Source organism: Equus caballus, chromosome 6 (assembly GCF_041296265.1).
Source record: "Equus caballus isolate H_3958 breed thoroughbred chromosome 6, TB-T2T, whole genome shotgun sequence".
Lineage (NCBI taxonomy): Eukaryota > Metazoa > Chordata > Mammalia > Perissodactyla > Equidae > Equus > Equus caballus.
Window position 1 is genome coordinate 31300505 of NC_091689.1, and position 13583 is coordinate 31314087.

Sequence of the window (13583 nt, forward strand, 5' to 3'; positions counted from 1 at the left end):
CTTGCTTCCAGCTCTTTGGGAAGCTAAGAAACAACTCGCTCTGCACAGTGCTCTTACAGCCTAGTGGGAACATCTCTTCCAAAGGCCTGTGAAACGCACTTTCTTTGCAGGCCTGATCTGGCTGAAGTAGGGCTTCTGCTCTGGGTATGCTACATTGCCCTAGAGCTGAAAGGCACAACGTGGAGGCTTCTTTCCAAAGGGCGAGTTGGGCCCCACAGCATCTTGCTTCCAGCTCTTTGGGAAGCTAAGAAACAACTCGCTCTGCACAGTGCTCTTACAGCCTACCGGGAACATCTCTTCCAAAGGCCTGTGAAACGCAGTTTCTTTGCAGGCCTGATCTGGCTGAAGTAGGACTTCTGCTGTGGGTGTGCTACTTTGCCCTAGAGCTGAAAGGCACAACGTGCAGGCTTCTTTCCAAAGGGCGAGTTGGGCCCCACAGCATCTTGCTTCCAGCTCTTTGCGAAGCTAAGAAACAACTCGCTCTGCACAGTGCTCTTACAGCCTACCGGGAACATCTCTTCCAAAGGCCTGTGAAACGCAGTTTCTTTGCAGGCCTGATCTGGCTGAAGTAGGACTTCTGCTCTGAGTGTGCTACTTTGCCCTAGAGCTGAAAGGCACAACGTGCAGGCTTCTTTCCAAAGGGCGAGTTGGGCCCCACAGCATCTTGCTTCCAGCTCTTTGGGAACCTAAGAAACAAGTCGCTCTGCACAGTGCTCTTACAGCCTACTGGGAACATCTCTTCCAAAGGTCTGTGAAACGCAGATTCTTTGCAGGCCTGGTCTGGCTGAAGTAGGACTTCTGCTCTGGGTGTGCTACTTTGCCCTAGAGCTGAAAGGCACAACGTGCAGGCTTCTTTCCAAAGGGCGAGTTGGGCCCCACAGCATCTTGCTTCCAGCTCTTTGGGATGCTGAGAAACAACTCGCTCTGCACAGTGCTCTTACAGCCTACCGGGAACATCTCTTCCAAAGGCCTGTGAAACGCAGTTTCTTTGCAGGCGTGATCTGGCTGAAGTAGGACTTCTGCTCTGGGTGTGCTACTTTGCCCTAGAGCTGAAAGGCACAACGTGCAAGCTTCTTTCCAAAGGGCGAGTTGGGCCCCACAGCATCTTGCTTCCAGCTCTTTGGGAAGCTAAGAAACAACTCGCTCTGCACAGTGCTCTTACAGCCTACCGGGAACATCTCTTCCAAAGGCCTGTGAAACGCAGTTTCTTTGCAGGCCTGATCTGGCTGAAGTAGGACTTCTGCTCTGGGTGTGCTACTTTGCCCTAGAGCTGAAAGGCACAACGTGCAGGCTTCTTTCCAAAGGGCGAGTTGGGCCCCACAGCATCTTGCTCCCAGCTCTTTGGGAAGCTAAGAAACAACTCGCTCTGCACAGTGCTCTTACAGCCTACCGGGAACATCCTTTCCAAAGGCCTGTGAAACGCAGTTTCTTTGCAGGCCTGGTCTGGCTGAAGTAGGACTTCTGCTCTGGGTGTGCTACTTTGCCCTAGAGCTGAAAGGCACAACGTGCAGGCTTCTTTCCAAAGAGCGAGTTGGGCCCCACAGCATCTTGCTTCCAGCTCTTTGGGAAGCTAAGTAACAACTCGCTCTGCACAGTGCTCTTACAGCCTAGTGGGAACATCTCTTCCAAAGGCCTGTGAAAAGCAGTTTCTTTGCAGGCCTGATCTGGCTGAAGTAGGACTTCTGCTCTGGGTGTGCTCCATTGCCCTAGAGCTGAAAGGCACAATGTACAGGCTTCTTTCCAAAGGGCGAGTTGGGCCCCACAGCATCTTGCTTCCAGCCCTTTGGGAAGCTAAGAAACAACTCGCTCTGCACAGTGCTCTTACAGCCTACCGGGAACATCTCTTCCAAAGGCCTGTGAAACGCAGTTTCTTTGCAGGCCTGATCTGGCTGAAGTAGGACTTCTGCTCTGGGTGTGCTACTTTGCCCTAGAGCTGAAAGGCACAACGTGCAGGCTTCTTTCCAAAGGGCGAGTTGGGCCCCACAGCATCTTGCTTCCAGCTCTTTGGGAAGCTAAGAGACAACTCGCTCTGCACAGTGCTCTTACAGCCTACCGGGAACATCTCTTCCAAAGGCCTGTGAAATGCAGTTTCTTTGCAGGCCTGATCTGGCTGAAGTAGGACTTCTGCTCTGGGTGTGCTACTTTGCCCTAGAGCTGAAAGGCACAACGTGCAGGCTTCTTTCCAAAGGGCGAGTTGGGCCCCACAGCATCTTGCTTCCAGCTCTTTGGGAAGCTAAGAAACAACTCGCTCTGCACAGTGCTCTTACAGCCTACCGGGAACATCTCTTCCAAAGGCCTGTGAAACGCAGTTTCTTTGCAGGCCTGGTCTGGCTGAAGTAGGACTTCTGCTCTGGGTGTGCTACTTTGCCCTAGAGCTGAAAGGCACAACGTGCAGGCTTCTTTCCAAAGGGCGAGTTGGGCCCCACAGCATCTTGCTTCCAGCTCTTTGGGAAGCTAAGAAACAACTCGCTCTGCACAGTGCTCTTACAGCCTAGTGGGAACATCTCTTCCAAAGGCCTGTGAAACGCACTTTCTTTGCAGGCCTGATCTGGCTGAAGTAGGGCTTCTGCTCTGGGTGTGCTACATTGCCCTAGAGCTGAAAGGCACAACGTGCAGGCTTCTTTCCAAAGGGCGAGTTGGGCCCCACAGCATCTTGCTTCCAGCTCTGTGGGAAGCTAAGAAACAGCTCGCTCTGCACAGTGCTCTTACAGCCTACCGGGAACATCTCTTCCAAGGCCTGTGAAACTCAGTTTCTTTGCAGGCCTGGTCTGGCTGAAGTAGGACTTCTGCTCTGGGTGTGCTACTTTGCCCTAGAGCTGAAAGGCACAACCTGCAGGCTTCTTTCCAAAGGGCGAGTTGGGCCCCACAGCATCTTGCTTCCAGCTCTTTGGGAAGCTAAGAAACAACTCGCTCTGCACAGTGCTCTTACAGCCTAGTGGGAACATCTCTTCCAAAGGCCTGTGAAACGCACTTTCTTTGCAGGCCTGATCTGGCTGAAGTAGGACTTCTGCTCTGGGTGTGCTACATTGCCCTAGAGCTGAAAGGCACAACGTGCAGGCTTCTTTCCAAAGGGCGAGTTGGGCCCAACAGCATCTTGCTTCCAGTTCTTTGGGAAGCTAAGAAACAACTCGCTCTGCACAGTGCTCTTACAGCCTACCGGGAACATCTCTTCCAAAGGCCTGTGAAACGCAGTTTCTTTGCAGGCCTGATCTGGCTGAAGTAGGACTTCTGCTGTGGGTGTGCTACTTTGCCCTAGAGCTGAAAGGCACAACGTGCAGGCTTCTTTCCAAAGGGCGAGTTGGGCCCCACAGCATCTTGCTTCCAGCTCTTTGCGAAGCTAAGAAACAACTCGCTCTGCACAGTGCTCTTACAGCCTACCGGGAACATCTCTTCCAAAGGCCTGTGAAACGCAGTTTCTTTGCAGGCCTGATCTGGCTGAAGTAGGACTTCTGCTCTGGGTGTGCTACTTTGCCCTAGAGCTGAAAGGCACAACCTGCAGGCTTCTTTCCAAAGGGCGAGTTGGGCCCCACAGCATCTTGCTTCCAGCTCTTTGGGAAGCTAAGAAACAAGTCGCTCTGCACAGTGCTCTTACAGCCTACTGGGAACATCTCTTCCAAAGGTCTGTGAAACGCAGATTCTTTGCAGGCCTGGTCTGGCTGAAGTAGGACTTCTGCTCTGGGTGTGCTACTTTGCCCTAGAGCTGAAGGGCACAACGTGCAGGCTTCTTTCCAAAGGGCGAGTTGGGCCCCACAGCATCTTGCTTCCAGCTCTTTGGGATGCTGAGAAACAACTCGCTCTGCACAGTGCTCTTACAGCCTACCGGGAACATCTCTTCCAAAGGCCTGTGAAACGCAGTTTCTTTGCAGGCGTGATCTGGCTGAAGTAGGACTTCTGCTCTGGGTGTGCTACTTTGCCCTAGAGCTGAAAGGCACAACGTGCAGGCTTCTTTCCAAAGGGCGAGTTGGGCCCCACAGCATCTTGCTTCCAGCTCTTTGGGAAGCTAAGAAACAACTCGCTCTGCACAGTGCTCTTACAGCCTACCGGGAACATCTCTTCCAAAGGCCTGTGAAACGCAGTTTCTTTGCAGGCCTGATCTGGCTGAAGTAGGACTTCTGCTCTGGGTGTGCTACTTTGCCCTAGAGCTGAAAGGCACAACGTGCAGGCTTCTTTCCAAAGGGCGAGTTGGGCCCCACAGCATCTTGCTCCCAGCTCTTTGGGAAGCTAAGAAACAACTCGCTCTGCACAGTGCTCTTACAGCCTACCGGGAACATCCTTTCCAAAGGCCTGTGAAACGCAGTTTCTTTGCAGGCCTGGTCTGGCTGAAGTAGGACTTCTGCTCTGGGTGTGCTACTTTGCCCTAGAGCTGAAAGGCACAACGTGCAGGCTTCTTTCCAAAGGGCGAGTTGGGCCCCACAGCATCTTGCTTCCAGTTCTTTGGGAAGCTAAGTAACAACTCGCTCTGCACAGTGCTCTTACAGCCTAGTGGGAACATCTCTTCCAAAGGCCTGTGAAAAGCAGTTTCTTTGCAGGCCTGATCTGGCTGAAGTAGGACTTCTGCTCTGGGTGTGCTCCATTGCCCTAGAGCTGAAAGGCACAATGTACAGGCTTCTTTCCAAAGGGCGAGTTGGGCCCCACAGCATCTTGCTTCCAGCCCTTTGGGAAGCTAAGAAACAACTCGCTCTGCACAGTGCTCTTACAGCCTACCGGGAACATCTCTTCCAAAGGCCTGTGAAACGCAGTTTCTTTGCAGGCCTGGTCTGGCTGAAGTAGGACTTCTGCTCTGGGTGTGCTACTTTGCCCTAGAGCTGAAAGGCACAACGTGCAGGCTTCTTTCCAAAGGGCGAGTTGGGCCCCACAGCATCTTGCTTCCAGCTCTTTGCGAAGCTAAGAGACAACTCGCTCTGCACAGTGCTCTTACAGCCTACCGGGAACATCTCTTCCAAAGGCCTGTGAAATGCAGTTTCTTTGCAGGCCTGATCTGGCTGAAGTAGGACTTCTGCTCTGGGTGTGCTACTTTGCCCTAGAGCTGAAAGGCACAACGTGCAGGCTTCTTTCCAAAGGGCGAGTTGGGCCCCACAGCATCTTGCTTCCAGCTCTTTGGGAAGCTAAGAAACAACTCGCTCTGCACAGTGCTCTTACAGCCTACCGGGAACATCTCTTCCAAAGGCCTGTGAAACGCAGTTTCTTTGCAGGCCTGGTCTGGCTGAAGTAGGACTTCTGCTCTGGGTGTGCTACTTTGCCCTAGAGCTGAAAGGCACAACGTGCAGGCTTCTTTCCAAAGGGCGAGTTGGGCCCCACAGCATCTTGCTTCCAGCACTTTGGGAAGCTAAGAAACAACTCGCTCTGCACAGTGCTCTTACAGCCTAGTGGGAACATCTCTTCCAAAGGCCTGTGAAACGCACTTTCTTTGCAGGCCTGATCTGGCTGAAGTAGGGCTTCTGCTCTGGGTGTGCTACATTGCCCTAGAGCTGAAAGGCACAACGTGCAGGCTTCTTTCCAAAGGGCGAGTTGGGCCCCACAGCATCTTGCTTCCAGCTCTGTGGGAAGCTAAGAAACAGCTCGCTCTGCACAGTGCTCTTACAGCCTACCGGGAACATCTCTTCCAAGGCCTGTGAAACGCAGTTTCTTTGCAGGCCTGGTCTGGCTGAAGTAGGACTTCTGCTCTGGGTGTGCTACTTTGCCCTAGAGCTGAAAGGCACAACCTGCAGGCTTCTTTCCAAAGGGCGAGTTGGGCCCCACAGCATCTTGCTTCCAGCTCTTTGGGAAGCTAAGAAACAACTCGCTCTGCACAGTGCTCTTACAGCCTAGTGGGAACATCTCTTCCAAAGGCCTGTGAAACGCACTTTCTTTGCAGGCCTGATCTGGCTGAAGTAGGACTTCTGCTCTGGGTGTGCTACATTGCCCTAGAGCTGAAAGGCACAACGTGCAGGCTTCTTTCCAAAGGGCGAGTTGGGCCCCACAGCATCTTGCTTCCAGTTCTTTGGGAAGCTAAGAAACAACTCGCTCTGCACAGTGCTCTTACAGCCTACCGGGAACATCTCTTCCAAAGGCCTGTGAAACGCAGTTTCTTTACAGGCCTGATCTGGCTGAAGTAGGACTTCTGCTGTGGGTGTGCTACTTTGCCCTAGAGCTGAAAGGCACAAAGTGCAGGCTTCTTTCCAAAGGGCGAGTTGGGCCCCACAGCATCTTGCTTCCAGCTCTTTGCGAAGCTAAGAAACAACTCGCTCTGCACAGTGCTCTTACTGCCTACCGGGAACATCTCTTCCAAAGGCCTGTGAAACGCAGTTTCTTTGCAGGCCTGATCTGGCTGAAGTAGGACTGCTGCTCTGGATGTGCTACTTTGCCCTATAGCTGAAAGGCACAAGGTGCAGGCTTCTTTCCAAAGGGCGAGTTGGGCCCCACAGCATCTTGCTTCCAGCTCTTTGGGAAGCTAAGAAACAACTCGCTCTGCACAGTGCTCTTACAGCCTACCGGGAACAGCTCTTCCAAAGGCCTGTGAAATGCAGTTTCTCTGCAGGCCTGATCTGGCTGAAGTAGGACTTCTGCTCTGGGTGTGCTACTTTGCCCTAGAGCTGAAAGGCACAACGTGCCGGCTTCTTTCCAAGGGGCGAGTTGGGCCCCACAGCATCTTGCTTCCAGCTCTTTGGGAAGCTGAGAAACAACTCGCTCTGCACAGTGCTCTTACAGCCTACCGGGAACATCTCTTCCAAAGGCCTGTGAAACGCAGTTTCTTTGCAGGCCTGATCTGGCTGAAGTAGGACTTCGGCTCTGGGTGTGCTACTTTGCCCTAGAGCTGAAAGGCACAACGTGCAGGCTTCTTTCCAAAGGGCGAGTTGGGCCCCACAGCATCTTGCTTCCAGCTCTTTGCGAAGCTAAGAAACAAGTCGCTCTGCACAGTGCTCTTACAGCCTACCGGGAACATCTCTTCCAAAGGCCTGTGAAACGCAGTTTCTTTGCAGGCCTGATCTGGCTGAAGTAGGACTTCTGCTCTGGGTGTGCTACTTTGCCCTAGAGCTGAAAGGCACAACGTGCAGGCTTCTTTCCAAAGGGCGAGTTGGGCCCCACAGCATCTTGCTTCCAGCTCTTTGGGAAGCTAAGAAACAACTCGCTCTGCACAGTGCTCTTACAGCCTAGTGGGAACATCTCTTCCAAAGGCCTGTGAAACGCACTTTCTTTGCAGGCCTGATCTGGCTGAAGTAGGGCTTCTGCTCTGGGTGTGCTACATTGCCCTAGAGCTGAAAGGCACAACGTGCAGGCTTCTTTCCAAAGGGCGAGTTGGGCCCCTCAGCATCTTGCTTCCAGCTCTTTGGGAAGCTAAGAAACAACTCGCTCTGCACAGTGCTCTTACAGCCTAGTGGGAACATCTCTTCCAAAGGCCTGTGAAACGCACTTTCTTTGCAGGCCTGATCTGGCTGAAGTAGGGCTTCTGCTCTGGGTATGCTACATTGCCCTAGAGCTGAAAGGCACAACGTGGAGGCTTCTTTCCAAAGGGCGAGTTGGGCCCCACAGCATCTTGCTTCCAGCTCTTTGGGAAGCTAAGAAACAACTCGCTCTGCACAGTGCTCTTACAGCCTACCGGGAACATCTCTTCCAAAGGCCTGTGAAACGCAGTTTCTTTGCAGGCCTGATCTGGCTGAAGTAGGACTTCTGCTGTGGGTGTGCTACTTTGCCCTAGAGCTGAAAGGCACAACGTGCAGGCTTCTTTCCAAAGGGCGAGTTGGGCCCCACAGCATCTTGCTTCCAGCTCTTTGCGAAGCTAAGAAACAACTCGCTCTGCACAGTGCTCTTACAGCCTACCGGGAACATCTCTTCCAAAGGCCTGTGAAACGCAGTTTCTTTGCAGGCCTGATCTGGCTGAAGTAGGACTTCTGCTCTGGGTGTGCTACTTTGCCCTAGAGCTGAAAGGCACAACATGCAGGCTTCTTTCCAAAGGGCGAGTTGGGCCCCACAGCATCTTGCTTCCAGCTCTTTGGGAAGCTGAGAAACAAATCGCTCTGCACAGTGCTCTTACAGCCTACCGGGAACATCTCTTCCAAAGGCCTGTGAAACGCAGTTTCTTTGCAGGCGTGATCTGGCTGAAGTAGGACTTCTGCTCTGGGTGTGCTACTTTGCCCTAGAGCTGAAAGGCACAACGTGCTGGCTTCTTTCCAAAGGGCGAGTTGGACGCCACAGCATCTTGCTTCCAGCTCTTTGGGAAGCTAAGAGACAACTCGCTCTGCACAGTGCTCTTACAGCCTACCGGGAACATCTCTTCCAAAGGCCTGTGAAATGCAGTTTCTTTGCAGGCCTGATCTGGCTGAAGTAGGACTTCTGCTCTGGGTGTGCTACTTTGCGCTAGAGCTGAAAGGCACAACGTGCAGGCTTCTTTCCAAAGGGCGAGTTGGGCCCCACAGCATCTTGCTTCCGGCTCTTTGGGAAGCTAAGAAACAACTCGCTCTGCACAGTGCTCTTACAGCCTACCGGGAACATCTCTTCCAAAGGCCTGTGAAACGCAGTTTCTTTGCAGGCCTGGTCTGGCTGAAGTAGGACTTCTGCTCTGGGTGTGCTACTTTGCACTAGAGCTGAAAGGCACAACGTGCAGGCTTCTTTCCAAAGGGCGAGTTGGGCCCCACAGCATCTTGCTTCCAGCTCTTTGCGAAGCTAAGAAACAACTCGCTCTGCACAGTGCTCTTACAGCCTACCGGGAACATCTCTTCCAAAGGCCTGTGAAACGCAGTTTCTTTGCAGGCCTGATCTGGCTGAAGTAGGACTTCTGCTCTGGGTGTGCTACTTTGCCCTAGAGCTGAAAGGCACAACATGCAGGCTTCTTTCCAAAGGGCGAGTTGGGCCCCACAGCATCTTGCTTCCAGCTCTTTGGGAACCTAAGAAACAACTCGCTCTGCACAGTGCTCTTACAGCCTACTGGGAACATCTCTTCCAAAGGTCTGTGAAACGCAGTTTCTTTTGCAGGCCTGGTCTGGCTGAAGTAGGACTTCTGCTCTGGGTGTGCTACTTTGCCCTAGAGCTGAAAGGCACAACGTGCAGGCTTCTTTCCAAAGGGCGAGTTGGGCCCCACAGCATCTTGCTTCCAGCTCTTTGGGAAGCTGAGAAACAACTCGCTCTGCACAGTGCTCTTACATCCTACCGGGAACATCTCTTCCAAAGGCCTGTGAAACGCAGTTTCTTTGCAGGCGTGATCTGGCTGAAGTAGGACTTCTGCTCTGGGTGTGCTACTTTGCCCTAGAGCTGAAAGGCACAACGTGCAGGCTTCTTTCCAAAGGGCGAGTTGGGCCCCACAGCATCTTGCTTCCAGCTCTTTGGGAAGCTAAGAAACAACTCGCTCTGCACAGTGCTCTTACAGCCTACCGGGAGCATCTCTTCCAAAGGCCTGTGAAACGCAGTTTCTTTGCAGGCCTGATCTGGCTGAAGTAGGACTTCTGCTCTGGGTGTGCTACTTTGCCCTAGAGCTGAAAGGCACAACGTGCAGGCTTCTTTCCAAAGGGCGAGTTGGGCCCCACAGCATCTTGCTTCCAGCTCTTTGGGAAGCTGAGAAACAACTCGCTCTGCACAGTGCTCTTACAGCCTACCGGGAACATCTCTTCCAAAGGCCTGTGAAACGCAGTTTCTTTTCAGGCCTGGTCTGGCTGAAGTAGGACTTCTGCTCTGGGTGTGCTACTTTGCCCTAGAGCTGAAAGGCACAAAGTGCAGGCTTCTTTCCAAAGGGCGAGTTGGGCCCCACAGCATCTTGCTTCCAGCTCTTTGGGCAGCTAAGAAACAACTCGCTCTGCACAGTCTCTTACAGCCTACGGGGAACATATCTTCCAAAGGCCTGTGAAACGCAGTTTCTTTGCAGGCCTGATCTGGCTGAAGTAGGAATTCTGCTCTGGGTGTGCTGCTTTGCCCTAGAGCTGAAAGGCACAACGTGCAGGCTTCTTTCCAAAGGGCGAGTTGGGCCCCACAGCATCTTGCTTCCAGCTCTTTGGGAAGCTAAGAAACAACTCGCTCTGCACAGTGCTCTTACAGCCTACCGGGAACATCCTTTCCAAAGGCCTGTGAAACGCAGTTTCTTTGCAGGCCTGGTCTGGCTGAAGTAGGACTTCTGCTCTGGGTGTGCTACTTTGCCCTAGAGGTGAAAGGCACAACGTGCAGGCTTCTTTCCAAAGGGCGAGTTGGGCCCCACAGCATCTTGCTTCCAGCTCTTTGGGAAGCTAAGAAACAACTCGCTCTGCACAGTGCTCTTACAGCCTACCGGGAACATCTCTTCCAAAGGCCTGTGAAACGCAGTTTCTTTGCAGGCCTGATCTGGCTGAAGTAGGACTTCTGCTCTGGGTGTGCTACTTTGCCCTAGAGCTGAAAGGCACAACGTGCAGGCTTCTTTCCAAAGGGCGAGTTGGGCCCCACAGCATCTTGCTTCCAGCTCTTTGGGAAGCTAAGAGACAACTCGCTCTGCACAGTGCTCTTACAGCCTACCGGGAACATCTCTTCCAAAGGCCTGTGAAATGCAGTTTCTTTGCAGGCCTGATCTGGCTGAAGTAGGACTTCTGCTCTGGGTGTGCTACTTTGCCCTAGAGCTGAAAGGCACAACGTGCAGTCTTCTTTCCAAAGGGCGAGTTGGGCCCCACAGCATCTTGCTTCCAGCTCTTTGGGAAGCTAAGAAACAACTCGCTCTGCACAGTGCTCTTACAGCCTACCGGGAACATCTCTTCCAAAGGCCTGTGAAACGCAGTTTCTTTGCAGGCCTGGTCTGGCTGAAGTAGGACTTCTGCTCTGGGCGTGCTACTTTGCCCTAGAGCTGAAAGGCACAACGTGCAGGCTTCTTTCCAAAGGGCGAGTTGGGCCCCACAGCATCTTGCTTCCAGCTCTTTGGGAAGCTAAGAAACAACTCGCTCTGCACAGTGCTCTTACAGCCTAGTGGGAACATCTCTTCCAAAGGCCTGTGAAACGCAGTTTCTTTGCAGGCCTGATCTGGCTGAAGTAGGGCTTCTGCTCTGGGTGTGCTACATTGCCCTAGAGCTGAAAGGCACAACGTGCAGGCTTCTTTCCAAAGGGCGAGTTGGGCCCCACAGCATCTTGCTTCCAGCTCTTTGGGAAGCTAAGAAACAGCTCGCTCTGCACAGTGCTCTTACAGCCTACCGGGAACATCTCTTCCAAGGCCTGTGAAACTCAGTTTCTTTGCAGGCCTGGTCTGGCTGAAGTAGGACTTCTGCTCTGGGTGTGCTACTTTGCCCTAGAGCTGAAAGGCACAACCTGCAGGCTTCTTTCCAAAGGGCGAGTTGGGCCCCACAGCATCTTGCTTCCAGCTCTTTGGGAAGCTAAGAAACAACTCGCTCTGCACAGTGCTCTTACAGCCTAGTGGGAACATCTCTTCCAAAGGCCTGTGAAACGCACTTTCTTTGCAGGCCTGATCTGGCTGAAGTAGGACTTCTGCTCTGGGTGTGCTACATTGCCCTAGAGCTGAAAGGCACAACGTGCAGGCTTCTTTCCAAAGGGCGAGTTGGGCCCCACAGCATCTTGCTTCCAGTTCTTTGGGAAGCTAAGAAACAACTCGCTCTGCACAGTGCTCTTACAGCCTACCGGGAACATCTCTTCCAAAGGCCTGTGAAACGCAGTTTCTTTACAGGCCTGATCTGGCTGAAGTAGGACTTCTGCTGTGGGTGTGCTACTTTGCCCTAGAGCTGAAAGGCACAAAGTGCAGGCTTCTTTCCAAAGGGCGAGTTGGGCCCCACAGCATCTTGCTTCCAGCTCTTTGCGAAGCTAAGAAACAACTCGCTCTGCACAGTGCTCTTACTGCCTACCGGGAACATCTCTTCCAAAGGCCTGTGAAACGCAGTTTCTTTGCAGGCCTGATCTGGCTGAAGTAGGACTGCTGCTCTGGATGTGCTACTTTGCCCTATAGCTGAAAGGCACAACGTGCAGGCTTCTTTCCAAAGGGCGAGTTGGGCCCCACAGCATCTTGCTTCCAGCTCTTTGGGAAGCTAAGAAACAACTCGCTCTGCACAGTGCTCTTACAGCCTACCGGGAACAGCTCTTCCAAAGGCCTGTGAAACGCAGTTTCTCTGCAGGCCTGATCTGGCTGAAGTAGGACTTCTGCTCTGGGTGTGCTACTTTGCCCTAGAGCTGAAAGGCACAACGTGCCGGCTTCTTTCCAAGGGGCGAGTTGGGCCCCACAGCATCTTGCTTCCAGCTCTTTGGGAAGCTGAGAAACAACTCGCTCTGCACAGTGCTCTTACAGCCTAGCGGGAACATCTCTTCCAAAGGCCTGTGAAACGCAGTTTCTTTGCAGGCCTGATCTGGCTGAAGTAGGACTTCGGCTCTGGGTGTGCTACTTTGCCCTAGAGCTGAAAGGCACAACGTGCAGGCTTCTTTCCAAAGGGCGAGTTGGGCCCCACAGCATCTTGCTTCCAGCTCTTTGCGAAGCTAAGAAACAAGTCGCTCTGCACAGTGCTCTTATAGCCTACCGGGAACATCTCTTCCAAAGGCCTGTGAAACGCAGTTTCTTTGCAGGCCTGATCTGGCTGAAGTAGGACTTCTGCTCTGGGTGTGCTACTTTGCCCTAGAGCTGAAAGGCACAACGTGCAGGCTTCTTTCCAAAGGGCGAGTTGGGCCCCACAGCATCTTGCTTCCAGCTCTTTGGGAAGCTGAGAAACAACTCGCTCTGCACAGTGCTCTTACAGCCTACCGGGAACATCTCTTCCAAAGGCCTGTGAAACGCAGTTTCTTTGCAGGCCTGATCTGGCTGAAGTAGGACTTCTGCTCTGGGTGTGCTACTTTGCCCTAGAGCTGAAAGGCACAACGTGCAGGCTTCTTTCCAAAGGGCGAGTTGGGCCCCACATCATCTTGCTTCCAGCCTTTTGGGAAGCTAAGAAACAACTCGCTCTACACAGTGCTCTTACAGCCTACCGGGAACATCTCTTCCAGAGGCCTGTGAAACGCAGTTTCTTTGCAGGCCTGATCTGGCTGAAGTAGGACTTCTGCTCTGGGTGTGCTACTTTGCCCTAGAGCTGAAAGGCACAACGTGCAGGCTTCTTTCCAAAGGGCGAGTTGGGCCCCACAGCATCTTGCTTCCAGCTCTTTGGGAAGCTGAGAAACAACTCGCTCTGCACAGTGCTCTTACAGCCTACCGGGAACATCCTTTCCAAAGGCCTGTGAAACGGAGTTTCTTTTCAGGCCTGGTCTGGCTGAAGTAGGACTTCTGCTCTGGGTGTGCTACTTTGCCCTAGAGCTGAAAGGCACAACGTGCAGGCTTCTTTCCAAAGGGCGAGTTGGGCCCCACAGCATCTTGCTTCCAGCTCTTTGGGCAGCTAAGAAACAACTCGCTCTGCACAGTCTCTTACAGCCTACGGGGAAAATATCTTCCAAAGGCCTGTGAAACGCAGTTTCTTTGCAGGCCTGATCTGGCTGAAGTAGGAATTCTGCTCTGGGTGTGCTGCTTTGCCCTAGAGCTGAAAGGCACAACGTGCAGGCTTCTTTCCAAAGGGCGAGTTGGGCCCCACAGCATCTTGCTTCCAGCTCTTTGGGAAGCTAAGAAACAACTCGCTCTGCACAGTGCTCTTACAGCCTACCGGGAACATCCTTTCCAAAGGCCTGTGAAACGCAGTTTCTTT